The sequence below is a fragment of the Schistocerca piceifrons genome, chromosome 4, assembly GCF_021461385.2.
Source record: "Schistocerca piceifrons isolate TAMUIC-IGC-003096 chromosome 4, iqSchPice1.1, whole genome shotgun sequence".
Classification (NCBI taxonomy): domain Eukaryota; kingdom Metazoa; phylum Arthropoda; class Insecta; order Orthoptera; family Acrididae; genus Schistocerca; species Schistocerca piceifrons.
In genome coordinates, this window is record NC_060141.1 from 612250310 (window position 1) to 612269269 (window position 18960).

General features: G+C 42.0%; 1 long non-coding RNA gene across 1 annotated transcript; it reads left to right on the top strand.

Moving 5' to 3' along the window:
- Positions 1–6756: 6756 nt before the first annotated feature.
- Positions 6757–17349, top strand: LOC124795401. Its single transcript, XR_007016686.1, has 2 exons — positions 6757–7029; positions 17093–17349. It is a non-coding gene; the product is annotated as an uncharacterized LOC124795401 (long non-coding RNA).
- The last annotated feature ends 1611 nt before the right edge of the window (positions 17350–18960 follow it).

The window sequence follows — 18960 nt, forward strand, 5'->3', positions numbered from 1 at the left end:
ACATTAAACAAAAAAGTGAACCTAGGTTACTTTATGTATATCCCTTGTATATTTAATATCTTAACATACAACTTGCAATAGCAGCCGGCCGGAGTGGCTGAGCGGTTGTAAGCGCTACAGTCTGGAGCCGCGCGACCGCTACGGTCGCAGGTTCTAATCCTGCCTCGGGCATGGTTGTGTGTGATGTCCTTAGGTTAGTTAGGTTTAAGTATTTCTAAGTTCTAGGGGACTGATGACCTTAGAAGTTCAGTCCCATAGTGCTCAGAGCTATTTTTTTGCAATAGCTATATGTCATAATTATAGCTACAACATGACATGCAAATGATGTAAATACTGGTGTAATGTTGATAGCTGGTCAGTACACCATTCTCAGTCACCACACTCACCAACAGAAATATCTGCACTTGTACCAATTACAATATACACTGATGAGCCAAAGAAACTGGTACACCTGCCTAAGATCGTGTAGACCCCCGCGAGCACCTAGCTGCCACGACGTAGCATCGACTTGACTGATGTCTGTAGTAGTGCTGGAGGGAACTGACACCATGAATCCCACAGGGCTGTCTACAAACCCATAAGAGTACGAGGGGGTAGAGACCCCTTTTGAACAGCAAGTAGCAAGGCATCCCAGACATGCTCCATAATGTTCATATCTGGGGAGTCTGGTGGCCAGCGGAAGTATTTGAACCCTGAAGAGTGTTTGTGGAGTCACTCTGTAGCAATTCTGGATGTGTGGAGTCACATTGTCCTCTTGGAATTGCCAAAGTCCATCGCAATGTACAATGGACATGAATGGATACATGTGAACAGACAGGATACTTACATGTCACCTGTCAGAGACGCATTTAGACTATCAGGGGTCCCATATCTCTCCAACTGCACCAGCCCCACACTATTACAGAGCCTCCACCAGCTTGAACAGTTCCCTGCTGACAGCAGGGTCCATGGATTCAAGAGGTTGTCTCCATAACCTTACACATACATCCACTCTATATAATTTGAAACGAGACTCGTCCGGCCAGCCAACACCTTTCCAGTCATCAACACTCCAATATCAGTTTTGACGGGCCCAGGCGATGCCTAAGGTTTGTGCCGTGCAGACATCAAGGGAGCACGAGTGGACCTCCGGCTCCGAAAGCCTATATCGATCATGTTTCGCTGAATGGTTCGCACGCTGACATTTGTTGATGACCCATCATTGAAATCCGCAGCAATTCGCGAAAGGATTGCACTTGTGTCACACTGCAAATTCTCTTCAGTCGTCGTTGGTCCCTTTCTTTGCAGGCTCTTGGCAATAAGTAAAACGCATCTAGTAGCCGAAATTTTTCCACTCTGCAGCGGAGTGTGTGGTGATATGAAACTTACTGCCAGACGAAAACTGTGTGCCGGACGGAGAATATAACTAGTGAAGCGTCCCGTTATTGAAGAATTATACAAGACTGTGCTTTAACTGACACACAATATTTTTTAGCGCAACGCAATCTGACTTTCAATAATCCCTACAAAAGAATGGCCCTGTCTAATATTAACGTACACGTTTCACAAATCACTTACCTCACAAAAATCTTCGTTATTCGAACTACTGCAATACAGCGAGCGCCACTACTGCCAGCTAAATAAAAGATTCAAACTAAGGAAGGCACTAACTACTGATAGGCATAGTTAGCAAATGAAAGATTTTAATAGAGAACAAACACTGTATTTACCTTAATAGTCATATTATATATAGCAGTTCATGACAGTCTTACAAATTTCAAAACTCCGCCATCTCTCTCCCCACATCCATCACTGCTGGCGGCTCACCTCCAACTTCGCAACGCTACGCGGTGTTAACATCCAGCTGCCGCTGCCCAACACTACAATGGCAGACAACAATGCAAACTAGCCACAGACTGCACACAGCACAGCCAGTGATTTTCATACAGAGCGCTACGTAACGTTGCCAATAAGAAAACATAAACAGCCTACTTACATAGCCCCCATGCTCCCCACAAAAAATTTTACAAATTGTTTTGGGCAGTGGCCAATAATGATTTGATAAAATTTTTCATAATTACAATAACAAACACATCAAATGCACACACTTATTGATACACTGTTGGTCAAAAGCTAAAATTTTCTCACAGTCCATAAAGACAGTCCTGATCGTTCATCACAGTAAAATAGCAGTGTTTTTCTCAAAGTCTGAGCAGTAAAAGAAAATAAGAAAACATAAACAGCCTATTTACACTAGTAACCTCTGGTTTTCGCCAGCAAGTGCGCTACTGACTGAGCTACCCAAACACGACTCACGACTTATCCTAACAGCTTTACTTCCGCCAGTTCCACGTCTCCTACCTTCCTAAATTCACAGCTCTCATGTGAAACGTGCACTTGCACTTGCACTTTCACCCAGTCGGTAGAACACTTGCTCACGAAAGGCAAAGGTCCTGAATTCGTGTCTCGGTCCGGCACAGAGTTCCAATCTGCCAGGCAGTTTCATCTAGTAGCATGTTTACGTCACATTCTACCATATATACAAAAACTGTAACAGTAAACATGTGTGTGAGTTTGTGTGTGTGTATGTGTGTATGTGCGAGAGTGTATGTGTGCTCACTCGCTCGCGAATGGTGTGTCATCAATAGCAACTTTTTTTATACTACAAGACCTAGATGTGATATGATGCTCAATAGAGATAGTAATGATGATCCCAGGTGGTGGTGTGCATGGCAGTGAGTAATGTTAATGACACTCTCGTAGAATTAATTTCACAACACTATTGATAAAATATGGTGCTCCAAAGACCTTTTTTACTTATGATGTTCTTTAATATCAGAAAGATGTGTTAGCACATGTTTCTATAAGTTACTTGCTTTCATCATCTAATGGCGCTGTCTCGCAGAACATAGCGTCCTGCCAACAACGAGATTAAGCTCAGGGAAGAAAATCGCCAGTGCGATTTACAAGGGCCGCGAAAATCCTATATCTGAATGACTCGACGGACACCTGAAACTTATTCTTGTCGAATGTGATTCCCAGTGATCGCTTGAGACCTTACCTTATAATCTCTTAAAGATGGTGAATGCATCGATATCATTAATGGTTCTCTTTTAATTAGTATAAAAGAAGAAAGAATTCGGGCTTCAGGGACACTACATTCTGACCATGATGTTATTGAGAGAGTAATGTATTACTGAGAATATTGCAGCACAATGCGTTTTTAATGTTTACATTTTGTGGAACTGAGCATGTTGTCACAGTTTGTACAGTCATATTATAAATTGAGAGGACAACAGTCACAGAATTGCGATAAACACATCTACGGATGATGGTAGTATCGCATACACAAGGGCGGTGCATTTGTAGAGCTGTCATTTGTACTGAGCTGATTCAAGTGAATACGTGCCCGACATGATGATGGCCCCAAGACAGGAATTAACAGACTTCGAACAGAGAATGTTAGTTGGAGCTGGACGCATCGACAGGGAATGCAGTATTTCCAGATCCACAGTGCCAAGAGCGCGCCGAGAATACGAACTCCAGGCATTACCACTCACCGCGGACAACGCAGTGGCCGACGGTCTTCGCTTAACGACAGACAGTAGCGGCGTTTGCTTAGTGTTTCCAGTGCTAACAGATAAGCAACACTGCGTGAAATAACCGCAGAAATCAATGTGGGACGTACGACATACGTATGCGTTAAGACAGTGCTGTGAAATGTGGCGTTAATGACGTTTGGTAGCCTTTGCTAACAGCACGACATCGCATGCACCGCCTGTCCTGGGCTCGTGACCATATCGGTCGGACCTTAGACTACTGCAAAATCGTGGACTGGTCAGATGAGCCCAGATTTCAGTTGGTAAGAGCTTCCAAATGTCGTGAACTTCTCCTTTTTTATAGTACTGAACTGTGCAGTGTGTATTAAACGTTTCGAGTATATACCGTGTATAATAAAGCCAAGGTTACGAATGGAAAGCGTGTAGCAAGTAAAGTTGATTACAATCACTTTCCGGCAGATTTGTCCGCCAATATTTAACATACCAACGACAGAGTTAAAGATGGAGCGAAAATATAGAAACATTAAGATGGAGTTGATCTTGGACATACGTTTTGGAGAAATATCACTTGGTAATCATAACATGATTACCAAGATACTACTGAAAGTTATCTTACCATATTCTGCGAGGTGATAGTGAGAACCATAACAAGGAAAAACAGTTGTGTAGTAAACAAGGGCTCTAAAACGCATACTTTAAGAGTTATGAACTCTAGTTCAGTAGAACAGATGTGTTTCACAGTACCGAAGTTCAACAAGTGCTCATATCCATTAAGGTAAGCTGTTTAGAGCCCTTATTTACGCGACCTATTTTCCTTGGTGCTACCACCTCTAAAAATATCGAAACGAAAACAAAACATTTGTTTCAAAAATGAAGAAATGCTCGTGGCTCTGGCGTTATGCGCTTAGAAACTATTTTTCCTGAGTTTACTGGACATTGTTGCTTCAAATGATCGCTCCTGTCATATCCCCGAATATTGAAAATTCCGCCTGGGACATATATACATATGCAGGGAGTGCATATAAGTCCTAAGTCGTGCTTGGGCAACGCAGTCAATAGAGCACTTGCCGGCGAAAAATATACACTGAAGCGCCAAAGAAACTGGCATAGGCATTCATATTCAAATACAGAGATATTTAAACAGGTAGAATACGGCGAACTATCAGTTTAATAAGTCACAGTTGCAAAGTATTAACGCGAATTCTTTACAGACGAATAGAAAAACTGATAGAAGCCGACCTCGGGGAAGATCAGTTTGGATTCCGTAGAAATGTTGGAACACGTGAGGCAATACTGACCCTATGACTTATCTTAGAAGAAAGATTAAGGAAAGGCAAACCTACATTTCTAGCATTTGTAGACTTAGAGAAAGCTTTTGACAATGTTGATTGGAATACTCTCTTTCAAATTCTGAAGGTGGCAGCGGCAAAATACAGAGAGCGAAAGGCTATTTACAATTTGTACAGAAAGCAGATTGTAGTTATAAGAGTCGAGGGGTATGAAAGGGAAGCAGTGGTTGGGAAGAGAGTGAGACAGGATTGTAGCCTATCCCCGATGTTATTCAATCTGTATATTGAGAAAGCAGTAAAGGAAACAAAAGAAAAATTTGGAGTAGGAATTAAAATCCATGGAGAACAAATAAAAACTTTGCGGTTCGCCGATGACATTGTAATTCTGTCAGAGACAGCAAAGGTCCTGGTAGAGCAGTTGAACGGAATTAGATTAGGAAATGAGACACTTAAAGTAGTAATGGAGTTTTGCTATTTGGGGAGCAAAATAACTGATGATGGTCGAAGTAGAGAGGATATAAAATGTAGACTGGCAATGGCAAGGAAAGCGTTTATGAAGAAGAGAAATTTGTTAACATCGAGTATAGATTTAAATGTCAGGAAGTCGTTTCGGAAAGTATTTTTATGGAGTGTAGCCATGTATGGAAGTGAAACGTGGACGATAAATAGTTCAGACAAGAAGAGAATAGAAGCTTTCGAAATTTGGTGCTACAGAAGAATGCTGAAGATTAGATAGGTAGATCACATAACTAATGAGGAGGTATTGAATAGAACTGGGGAGAAGAGGAGCTTGGGGCACAACTTGATGAGAAGAAGGTATCGGTTGGTAGGACATGTTCTGAGACATCGAGGGATCACCAATTTAGTATTGGAGGGCAGCGTGGAGGGTAATAATCGTAGAGGGAGACCAAGAGATGAATACACTAAGCAGATTCAGAAGGATGTAGGCTGCAGTAGGTACTGGGAGATGAAGAAGCTTCCACAGGATAGAGTAGCATGGAGAGCTGCATCAAACCAGTCGCAGGACTGAAGGCCACAACAACAACAATCACGTTATGCAACGAATCATTAGATTGCAGCTAAAAACTGGTAAATTAAAACTGTCCTTATTTCTTTCAGCAGAAGTACTTGTAAGTAATGAGAAAATAGTCTTACGCTTGTATGTACAAGCACCAGCATGACGAAATTGATGTGAGCCTACGTCTGCAATAGTATCTATACAAAATACAGACAATCCATGAAGAGTCTGAACTTAATGGACACTGCCGGTCGTATGCTGATTATTTTGTTATTCTGTCCATTAACTAACCAATACACGTTATGTATCTCTAAGAATTCAGTCTGTGAACAACGCAGAGTTCTCAAATACTTTCTATTTGTACATTATGAACTTGATTTAAGTCATATCATATCAAAGCTAGCAACACGATTACCCCCATAAAAAGTCGACGCTAATAGAAAACTTGAACTTGACATATTCTCAAAGTATTGAACAATTTGCGAAGGTCTTACAGCAATATGTATATTACCGATTCACATTTCTCCTTTCAGCGCGTTAAGATTCTTGTTCTTGGCCTTCCGAAGTGGTGGTACTAGCGGTTCTGTGACTTTATAGTCTACAGAAAACCGATTTACATAATTTACAATTTGTCTGCTATTAAATATCTTTCGACTGTTAACAGTGAATTTTTGATGGCGGGTAATCCGTTTCCCAAATGTTGCTCGAAGTGGAAAACAAGACGTACATGTTCCACATTTCTAATACAGGATCCGGTGTCTCAAACTGCAGCAAAATGCTCGTCTTGGACAAAGTGAGTAAAACAAAGGTTAGTCACTTCTCCCACCACATCACCTAGCGTGCGGAAAACGCCGCAACGAAACAGGTTCGTTACGTACCCTTCTTTTTATGTCCACGGCTTATACGGTAACGCAAAATTTGCGCCACAGCTCCTGGGGTTTACCCAACTAAAGTGATGCGTCTCGCCTCGGGTCTCCACATGTTTTGAACTTATACTTCAAGTATAAAAGGAAAAAGAAACACGCCCATCATTCGTTGATGCGTTTCTACGGTTGCTGAAGTTTCTGCTTGAAGGTCAACCTCTATATCACTTTCCGGTGTATATATACGGCGAAAGGTTGGACTGGAAACAGAGAACAGGCATCAGCGACGCAGGATCTGCCCCGACATGTTTAAGTTACTGGTAAGCGACTTCACCTCAACCTCATTGCTTGAGAATTTTTGTTTATTGTATTACATACTTTCTAAATGTCTTACACGTATTTGGTGCTAATTCATAACTGAAATATCCCAAGTGTTAAACGACATTTTCGAAACAGAAAACTGGAATCATTAAGCGAGTGAAACGGACAGCACAACACGTCAAATAACATGTCAGCGCAGTCCCCAAATTTCCCGTACATCATCGTTTTGCTTTAATTCTCAGTTAACGTAACGACTTTGAATTCAGTTTCAGTCGTTTCGGACTTTATCGGTTCGCTTCTACCAATACTTCCGAAGCCTGTGTAGGGTGTTTTGCTAACGACGAAAAGTTCTTTGAGTTCAGTGTATTCTTTAGCAAGAAATTTTTGTTCTTAGTAAGTTAGTGTATTACGTAATCCCGCTTCTGACACGTTTTATTTTATGTCAGTAGAATTCGTGGTAGAAATGAAACATTTTGCGTTCTGCAGTTTCCCTGTTGTTGTTTTCAGAATCTATGGTAACAGGTCTTGTCTAGAGGACTCTACAGTGTCAATGGACATGGAGAGATCTGGAATTTCAATCACTGCACTTCTCGTAACAAAGAACTGGATCTTTACTTGTATAACCTTAATTGATTCTTTCGTCACTGCTTCGTGTAACAGCTACATCATCTGGAATTTCAATCACTGCACTTCTCGTAACAAAGAACTGGATCTTTACTTGTATAACCTTAATTGATTCTTTCGTCGCTGCTTCGTGTAACAGCTACATCATCATAAATGAATAGCTTACCCATAATTTCTCACATTTCGTTTATAATTTTTTGCAATCATATAATAATATGGTCGGGTTAAATGGACCACATTTTAGAAGCGACAGTTAATCATCCTTTTCAGAGAAGAACTAAAACTTTTTGCGGGTCTCCATATACGTGTTGTTATTAGCCAAGATTCTTCGTTGTTTTAACCACTAAGAATCGTTGGCAATACGAAATGTAACACATGTTTCAACAGCTCTGTAGGGAACCAAGTTTATCAACGAGTAAGAAATTTACTATAGATTCAGTTTAGCCAAAACAAATGAACTTCATTATGGCGTTTTTTCTTTATTCAGTGATAGGAAAACAATAATGGGTTCGGTTAATAGAAAACCAGATTTATTAACGTTCTTCATCTTTATTCCTCATATTTATTTCTCCTTGGCGACGAACACATTTCTTCCAACGAGAGACCATCTTGGTAATACAAAATCGTTAAGGGTTTCCAGGTCACTTGTTGACAAACTGCCGATTGGCTTCTGTCTCGGGTTCTTTGGTCGACATTCGTCTGATGATTTTTCTGACGTTTCGCCACCACGAGTGGCTGGCATAGTCAAAGCTTCACCGTCCCTAGCTGGTGGTGAACCGGAGCCGAGCTCGCGGCCGCTGACTACGTGTACCTGGCACGCCAACGTCCGAGGGCTTCTCCGCGGTCATTTCCGCTGCGGTTCTCCTCTTGCTACCTGCGACGGTCGTTCGCTGCAGTACGGGTAGCCAGGATCCGTTTACCTTGAGGCTTTCTTCTTTCTTGTTGAAGCTATTCCCGTGTTTTTGTATTTCTACAGCTTGTCTGAACAAGCGGGTGTGATAGTGCTTCTCTACAGCCAGAACTTCCGTGTCGGCGAATTTTACTACGTGGTCGGACTCACTCAGTGCGTGCTCTGCCACGGCCTGTTCCTCCACCTGCCCCAACCTGCAATATCGCTTGTGTTCCTGGTGTTGATAGATCGTCCAGTCATTCCGACAAAAGCTTTTCCACATGTGAATGGTACGCAGTATATTCCCGACATTGGAAATGGGTCCCTTTTCTCCCTTGCCGATCTGAGACACTCTTTGATCATATTTTTCGGTTTGTAAATCTTCTTCACGCGGTGTTTACGCAATATACGGCCGATTCTGTCCGTCACTCTGGGAATATAAGGCAGAAAGGCCGTATCCGAGATTTCTTTTTCTGATCTGTCACTTCGCCGAGTGTTTGGCTCTGTTGCACTTCTAATATAGCTTGTGGAGTAACCATTTCTCCTCAGAACACTTCCCAGATGTTGCGTTTCGTGTCTGCGGTTGATACTGTCACAGCAGAACTATGATTTTGCTGGTGGTGAACTGGATCCGGTTTATCACTATAAAAGTGAAGTCCTCGAATGTTCCTTAAACTTTTCAAACATAAGGTCAATTCGGGACCCTTTGTAGAGTGACCAATGACTTCCAAGGCGTTGGATAGCTGCAGGTGTCGCAAAGTTCATGTGTGGTCTGGTGTTATTATGCTGAAGAAGAAGGTGCTCAATCTGTTGATGAAATCTTCGAACTCGAAACACGATTACAGCACGCTATTTCTCACATGCCACCATGTTACATGCTACTATTCGGAGCCCTCTAACGGCAGAGGGCTGCACATTCGTAGACATGAAGAATAAAGATGTGGAGCGCTAATAACGTTTGTTTCATTCAAAAATCTTTAAGAGTTTTCGCGTAAAACAATTCGGAGGCCTTACTTTTCAGCACGCTCTCTTATTTTCAGTGCTGGTCATGCCCTCTTTGATTGCTGACATACCATGATTAACGAATAATACTTCATAGTGGAGCGACAATTTCTGAAGTCAACAAGGAACAGACATGGTTCTAAACCGTGATTTTAGAAGGTTACCGTTTGCATCATAAGACACAAATATACTGCAAATAGAGAACACGTGGTTGTACATTATTGTGGAATTTGTTTATTTTCGTTACCCCTATCCCAGAAAAAGGGTAGCTAGATCATCCTTTCAGTTATTAAATGTATTAATTCGTTTGTCCTGTTCTGTAGAGCCCATCAAGAATAAGAACATTGAGTTACGTGAAACTAGTTAAAATATCTATCAACAAATGACAAAAGACGAAAAACTCTTAGAAGCTTAATCTGAATACGGTATTAAAAGCAAATTTTAAATCTGTCAAGCCTGTGAAATTTGCAGTTGATCGAGTTAGAAAGACAGCTGCTTCTATGGAATAACCTGTTGCCTTCTTCGTTATATTACACTCATAATGTTTAACCGCTTTTAATGGCCTAATACAATACTGGCCATTAAAATTGCTACACCACGAAAATGACGTGCTACAGACGCGAAACTTAACTGACAGGAAGAAGATGCTGTTATATGCAAATGATTAGCTTTTCAGAGCATTCACACAAGGTTGGCGCCAGTGGCGACACCTACAACGTGCTGACATGAGGAAAGTTTCCAACCGATTTCTCATACACAAACAGCAGTTGACCGGCGTTGCCTGGTGAAACGTTGTTGTGATGCCTCGTGAAAGGAGGAGAAATGCGTACCATCACGTTTCCGACTTTGATAAAGGTCGGATTGTAGCCTATCGCGATTGCAGTTTATCGTATCGCGACATTGCTGCTAGCGTTGGTCGAGATCCAAAGACATTTAGCAGAATATGGACTCGGTGGGTTCAGGAGGGTAATACAGAACGCCGTGCTCGACCCCAACGGCCTCGTATCACTAGCAATCGAGATGACAGTCATCTTATCCCCATGGCTGTAACGGATCGTGCAGCCATGTCTCGATCCCTGAGTCAACAGATGGGGACGTTTGCAAGACAACAACCATCTGCACGAACAGTTAGACGACGTTTGCAGCAGCATGGACTATCAATTCGGATATCATGGCTGCGGTTACCTTGACGATACTTCATAGACAGAAGCGCCTTCGATGGTGTACTCAACGACGAACCTGGGTGCACGAATGGCAAAACGTCATTTTTTCGGATGAATGTAGGTTCTGATTACAGCATCTTGATGGTCGCATCCGTGTTTGGCGACATGGCGGTGAACGCACATTGGAACCGTGTATTCGTCATCGCCATACTGGCGTATCACCCGTTGTGATGGTATGGGGTGCCACTGGCTACACGTCTCGGTCACCTGTTGTTCCCATGGACGGCACTTTGAACTGTGGACGTTACATTTCAGATGTGTTACGACCGTGGCTCTACCCTTCATTCGATCCCTGCGAAACCCTACATTTCAGCAGGATAATGCACGACCGCATGTTGCAGGTCCTGTATGGGCCTTTCTGGATACAGAAAATGTTCGACTGCTGCCCTGGCCAGCACATTCTCCAGATCTCTCACCAACTGAAAACGTCTGGTCAATTGTGGCCGAGCAACTGGCTCGTCACAATACACCAGTCACTACTCTTGATGATCTGTGGTATCGTGTTGAAGCTGCATGGGCAGCTGTACCTGTACACGCCATCCAAGCTCTGTTTGACTCAATGCCCAGACATACCAAGGCCGTTATTACGGACAGAGGTGGTTATTCTGGTACTGATTTCTCAGGATCTATGCACCCAAATTGCGTGAAAATGCAATCACATATCAGTTCTAGTATAATATATTTGTCCAATGAATACCCGTTTATCATCTACATTTCTCCTTGCTGTAGCAATTTTAATGGCCAGTAGTGTATTCCCTTGATTTTCTTTGTCGTCTGTCTTTCGACTGGTTTGATGGGGACCTGACACGAATTCCTTTCATGTGCCAGTGTAGCAAATGGAAACTACATTCTCAATTATTAGCTTGATGTGTTCCGATCTCTGCCTTCTCCTACAATTTTACACTCTACAGCTCCCTTAATACATGTCCTGAAATGTAGGCCCAGGATGGGTTGCCTTGGAGCAACAAAACGGCACGTAGAATATCGTCGACCAACTGCTGTGCTGTAAGGGTTCCACATATGACAACCAAAGGGGTCTGTTATGAAATGAAATGGAACTCCAGACCATCACTTCTGGAATGTTGGTATCCCACCGCAGTCCAGAGCGTCTCCAGACACGTCTTCGCTGGTTATCGGGGCTCAATTCGAAGGGGGACTCATCACTGAAGACATTTCTACTCCAGTCAGTGAGATTCCAGGCCGGTATCTGGAGTTGGCCCGACAGTGGTGGGATACAAACCTAACTGCCGCTCACTATACGGCCCGACAACCAGCAAGACCCTTTTGGATGTTATCGGCGGCACCATTACAGCAAAGAGGTACGTCGACGATATTCTGCACCCTGTTTTGTTGCCCTTCGTGGCAAGCCATCTTGGGCTTAAATTTCAGCAATACAATGCCCACCCGCACATGGTGCGAGCTTCTACTACTTTTCGTGCTTGCCAAACCCTACACTGGGCAGCGAGGTCAATGATTATATGTAGGGCCCTCTAACCAGCTCGGGTTTTTGACGATTTAATTGGAAACAGTTTGGCACGATAGCCCTCAGAAGGCACACAACAATCAATACCAAGCCGAATAACTGGTTATACAAGGTCCAGAGATGGATCAACGCGTTATTGATTTGCTCAATTTGTGAATCTCTTTCTCTTGAATAAATCATCTTATGTTTCTAAAATAGTTATCATTTGTCTGTCTGTACATGTACTTCACATCTAACGGTTTCCATCCTGTTGAGATAATTCCTTCGTGGCACAGCAGAGGAATTCGTGGCAGACCGCTTTGAACCAGTCACGAGACTAATGACAAAAAAACTTCATATTACGGACTGCCGCAGAGTTTTATTTTCGTATTTTCTTCTACTATGGTCTGCCGATTGTTATTACGAACGTGTACGACAGTATTGTCAATAGAGATCATTTGTTTTATATTGTTAACAAAACTTGCCCACAAATCGTTTAACAATATGACCTCATGTCAAATAACGTAGGCCGCTCCGAGAAACATTCGGACAACCTGAATACTGTCAAAATCTGACAGTCGTTTGTTTGAATTAAGACTGATAATAATTTGTTTCACGAGTATATGTCCACGTAATTGTTAAACGAGTGACGTGGAAGCTTATTCAATATATGGCTTAAAAATTTTAAATGGCGATTGTAATGGGTTTGGGACAATGGCTGCAGAATCTGGTATTGATTGATTGCTGGTTCAGTAAAGGAGCACTGTGAAACATGACACAAAAATTGCTTCCTCTCTGTTTTCTTTTGAATATACGTGCATCGGTGTGCGTTTGGTCTAAATGAGACGTTTGGTAAGAGCGTAACTAAGGAGGGAATTCTTATCCACCCCACCAGTGCATGGGAGAGTAGGATAACCACATGAAGACAGCATGAAGTCAAATCGAGACAGCAATGTAACATTACTGTTCTCAGAGCACGTCCGACCTGTGAGCGCAGTGAGTTGCCCTTCGTATACGATTTTCTCCTAACTGCCCATTCCACTGACAGAGGAAGATCATCGGTTGACACTCCCTTTCTTCCCTGACCACCTGCATCTTGTACTTCGTGCAACAACATTTTGCTGTCAGTCGCAACAGTTAAGTTATGTGGGGTGCATGCAATAAGGCGGAACCCCTCAGCATGAAGAAATCGAATGACAGCACGCACTTCACGCTTGTAAGGAGACTATAGTGATCCAGGCATCTTGACGCGTTCACTGCGTGCTCAGAACTGAAAAATGCGTTGTGATGCGATAATGGGCATACTAGAGACACTGTACAACACATCTGCGGATTTTCGCCGCGACCGATCAGACCTCGTAAAAGAAAAAAAAATAATCCTCGTAATTACTGCCATCCAACAGCAATAGTTTTCTCAACACAACAGCACTGTCAACGAAATAATTTTACATTCTTAACCATCCAAACTGATAAATCGTTTATTTATGCTGAATACCTTAGAGGTCGTATTACGCTACGTGTCGGCACTACCTGAATCCACTTTCTTTTCTGGTGAACATTCAACATCCAGTATCGTGCACTGGCTTCTGTTAGTAAAATTTTCATAGAGATAGACTCCATAGGATCAGGTCGTGGTCATTAGTCGGCGATGTGGCACATTGTCGGAAATCTATCTGCCCACTTGCATCTTCTGTTTGCAAGTTATCGTGTATGAATAAGGCAACCAATGTTTCGAAAACCTGGTTTTGACGCGAAAACGTCTCTACGCAGGATTCAGTGATCGACGGTCGAACTTCCTAGTGTGATAAAATGCGTTCAGTTTTAAATCGGCTACGAGACTAACAATGCGTAACAATGGGCGCGCTCAGAGCACGTATTCGTCGCGCACTACTTGTTTTGTCTGTGACGTCATCGAACCAGTCTATGCATGTGATTGCTACGAATGAGCTTCCTGTAAAGTTATTAGCTTATTTGGAGCGGAAACGCGGTTTAACAATGACACTAATTTGTGTATTACTTTGAAGACGTTGCGGAGGGCTATTAGGATTCGAAGTGAGACAAGCATTCCATGGAATATGAGTGGTCGCGAAATGGAAATCTCAGTGAAACAAAAATTTTTGAATTGCAACAGTTAGTTACAACTTCCAGCTACTTCTCCACATAGTCGCCGCTATACTGAGACATTTGTCGTAGCATTGTATCAAATGTAAATCTGTTAAAGGGACATTGTATGTCTTATACCACATATGTTAAATTATCGAATTTTGTGACCCATTATCTTGGAAACTTTTTAAGACACCAATTTACAACTTCCATAATTATTGAATGTGCCTTTCTAGATACACTGAACTAGAATATTTATTAAAATTGTATTGTGGGGCATATTTTTTTTTTTTTCAAACACTCAATTTTTGACAGAATTTTGTAAATAAATTAACATAAAACAACTCAGGATATTTTAAATATTCTAGTTCCATATGTGTTGAATCTCACACTTAGCATGCTGTGAAAATTTCATGTTTCTACCTTCAGTCCTGTTTTAGAAAAAGGGTCATTTATGGCAAAAAATGTAGTTGAGATTATTGAGGGTTAAAACTTTTTTATTACAAAATCGTATACAGACTAGCATTTCTGCGTCTTTTGTGCGCTAGAATTGCACTGGTTTATAGTCTTTGTCTTTTTCAGTGTCACAACAGCCCAGTGCTCCCCTCCTCCTTTTCTTTCTTGCTTCTTTTGTCATTTGCTGAGCACCTAAATCTGCTTCACGTACACGAAGCTCATCCAGTTCCGGCAGTCCTTTAGCTGTGCTTTGTCCAAATCTTACCCCTAACTTGTCCAGAACCTTAGGTCTTTCATAGTTCCCACCAATAAAAGTTATTACAGCATCAGACGCGGCTGACTTTAGAGTCACAAGGCCAACAACTGCATACAAGGCACCACACAACATTATTGAAGGACTCATTCACATTCTGGGTCTTCCCATGTAAACACTTCTTTAATAGCTCAGGATTTGCCAAATATCTGTAAATACGTTTGATTGCCTCCATTACTGCCAAAGGAAGAGAATGTTTATGTGCAAATTCATGCACAGTGACAAAACACTCGTTCGACCTATACTTGAGTATTGCTCATCAGTGTGGGATCCGTACCAGATCGGTCTGACGGAGGAGATAGAGAAGATCCTAAGAAGAGCGGCGCGTTTCGTCACAGGGTTATTTGGTAACCGTGATAGCGTTACGGAGATGTTTAATAAACTCAAGTGGCAGACTCTGCAAGAGAGGCGCTCTGCATCGCGGTGTAGCTTGCTCGCCAGGTTTCGAGAGGGTGCGTTTCTGGATGAGGTATCGAATATATTGCTTCCCCCTACTTATACCTCCCGAGGAGATCACGAATGTAAAATTAGAGAGATTAGAGCGCGCACGGAGGCTTTCAGACAGTCGTTCTTCCCGCGAACCATACGCGACTGGAACAGGAAAGGGAGGTAATGACAGTGGCACGTAAAGTGCCCTCCGCCACACACCGTTGGGTGGCTTGCGGAGTATAAATGTAGATGTAGATAATTCAGCTTGCCTATATTTACACCAAGTGTTTGGTGGAGGTGGACACAAAGTATGACATGGCTTTTTATCGGTTGATATTCGATGAGCGTATGTGCTCCACACAGCTCTTTTCATCTTCTCTAAATTGTCACAGTTATCTCTACTGGTCTTCCCATAATATTCCTCTAATTCATCAATTACTTTGTCCGTTAGTCTTCCAGCACATTTTATTGTCTTGCCATCGGACAGACCACCACAAGGACAGCAAGAGAGAGTTTCAGAAAGAACTTGTGCAAGGATTTGCAGATTCGTAATGACGTTGTCCATAATATCATTACTTTTACCACTGTCACCCGTTTCTAAAGTTACTTTCCTTTCCGATGCACTAGGGGGCGTGGTCACTTCAGAAACTTTATCTTGGTTTCCTTCACTGCTAGCACACGTGTTTTCATGTACTTCAGAAGAAAATGCAGGTCTCACATATCTGTTACCCGCAAATTTGCGTTTCTTGAAGCTACTTTTACGCTTAGTCACTTTATTTGTCGTATAAAAAGCAATAGAAGTTAGCTTACTACAGAAATAGCCGATAATCACACTACTTTCAACGAAAACTATTATCATAAACAAAGGACTGATTTGTTTATTCGTAATGCCAACTTCTGGGACGTAGCAGTAGTCACAAAACAAAGCAATTCGCAGCCTTCTACACTTTGCAGTTCCCGAGGTATGACTGCTCAACCGTGGCAGTATATGTGTAGCCACGAAATTTGACAGTCACACGTCAACATTCAAAATATTATTTGAAGGTCTCACAATTGTCTGATTTTAATGTATTATATACCAAAATGTTCAGGAAAGTCCAAAATACATTATGGAGTAGGAAACAGAAAATGTCAAATTTCAACGAATTTCACGTACAATGTCCCCTTAACAGAGTCTAAATTAAAATAGTGGAATAAAAGCTTGTGTTATTGTTGTTGTTGTTGTTGTTGTATCTCTACACAAGCCTATACGCAAAGTAGAGGAACACGTTTCCTATGTGACACCTGTCAACCCATTTTAGGCCTTCATAGTATTGGCTACAAAACGTAATGGTCCTACAACATTCACTTGGGGCGTACCTGAAGCTGATTTTACATCTGAAGATTTCTGTGTGTCAAATAAATAACACTTTTTACATGTGGAACAATTGTCTGTGGATGCTGTGTTATACGAGAATCCCAATCTAGTGTAGCTATAGGACCAAAGTTCAGGTTGCGTATAGGGATGTGCTTTGTGAGGCCACAACTTGCGTGCTTTCTAAGATAGTGACTTGTGTTGCAGCTTGTGATGTTGCTACTGGCAGCTGTGGTGACCGTCGCTGTCGCCCAGTTTGGAAGGGGCGGCTATGGTGGCGGAAGAGGCGGCTACGGAAGAGGCGGCTATGGAGGTGGAAGAGGCGGCTATGGAGGTGGAAGAGGCGGCTATGGAGGTTATGGAAGAGGTGGCAGAGGCGGCTACTACAGAGGATAACAGGCCGCTCAAACTCTTTTCCTGTACACAGCGTCTGTTCTCCTTCATTAAACGTCTTCTTCATCCTCTGTGACTGTATAATATGTGGAGCACTAAATATTACCAAGTCCTGCTATCCTGTCTAACTCATCAGAACTCATAAGGGTCCATCGACAGTGATACTGCCCGAATACCTCTGGAAAATCATGAATGGATTTTTTTGTGTTTGTTTGTTTACAGCCTTGTGATACTCTATTTTGGTTTATATTGGTTACCCAGTGACGTCCCATAGACACCACTGACTACTTTTAGTTGATGGAACATTAAGAGAAAAAAACTAGTACTCTACATGATCCTAAAATAATTGTGCAGAACATCGTACTTTACTTTACTGGTAGCGCACATATCAAAGCTATTATAGTAACTATTATTACTTCTGTACTAGGACGGTATCCATTTGAGGTTAACAGAGGGTTTTGGACGAAATTTCCCAGCATATTTGATGCTATCGTGTCAAGATACTAGCCAGTTGCACAAAGGAAAAAAACCCTCTTTTCACTTCAATAAAGAAAATATGGGAAATAAATATATTTTCTACCACAAAATTCACAGTGAGTCGATGAATATAGCTGCAAATTTAATGGCAAGTTGATTTATCTCTAATGCTCAGTCATTGTCTCCATTCACTCCGTCGCTTAGTGTACAAACTGAATTATATAGCTGTCATCCGTGAAGAATTCAATTGTAGAAGGGCGTCATGTTCCATATTTTCTGGAACATATCGTTACTAGCCGTCAGACTGCAGCCCAATACTTCTACAGCCAATGAGATACACTAATTAGGTAAAGAAACGTTCAGAACTGTAACAGCTTCTATGTGTCACCATTACACATTTACACTTTACCAACGATTCTCCAAACAAGTAATTCTTGTTATGGCTTATCATTATTACTTATACGTATACATATTTCAGTACTCGTTTATCACGATGTAAAAGTTATGACACAACGATGATTGTAGATATAGAACGTATAGCGTTTAACGTGTTTCTGTAAATACACGCTTATTGAACGCATGAATGTGGCACACTGGTAATGCTGTTACGACAAAAACTGTTTATTTACATATATTTCACCTACATTCCCCGAATAACTTGAATCCAGTTACCCTACCGTTACGTTTCTCTCAAGAACAAGCAAAAGACAAGTAGAGATGAAACAACAACAGAGAGTGTAGCAAAACTATGTCCACAAACTTCGAAGGGTTGTAGAGGGTGTCTTGAGAAATCAGCTGAGGAGTCCATGTCCGGTAACTTAATCCAACGAATCTACAGGGCGTTGAAGTTATAAGAAGCAACAACTCACACTAGCGCACCACTTTGGTTGTGTATGTGAGTTTTTACTCTAACGGACAAGCAGAAATTATCGTAGTTGGCCTGGTCATATTGAGTCATTATATGCGTTAACTACTGTCCAACAACACATGCTTGCGGTCTGTCAGTGTACAAACTTTCGTTTGCTGCCGATGGGGTTGCCAAGCAGTAGGCGTTGTCCTGGCGTCATTGCATACCATTTCCGGTTTGGGGTTTCTATGCTCAGTGCATTCTTAGAGACACCGCCTACAGCCTCCCGAAGTTTTCCGGCATCGTTTTGTCTCTAAATTCTGGATATGAGGTAGTTTTCTGTGGAAGGAGAATAAGT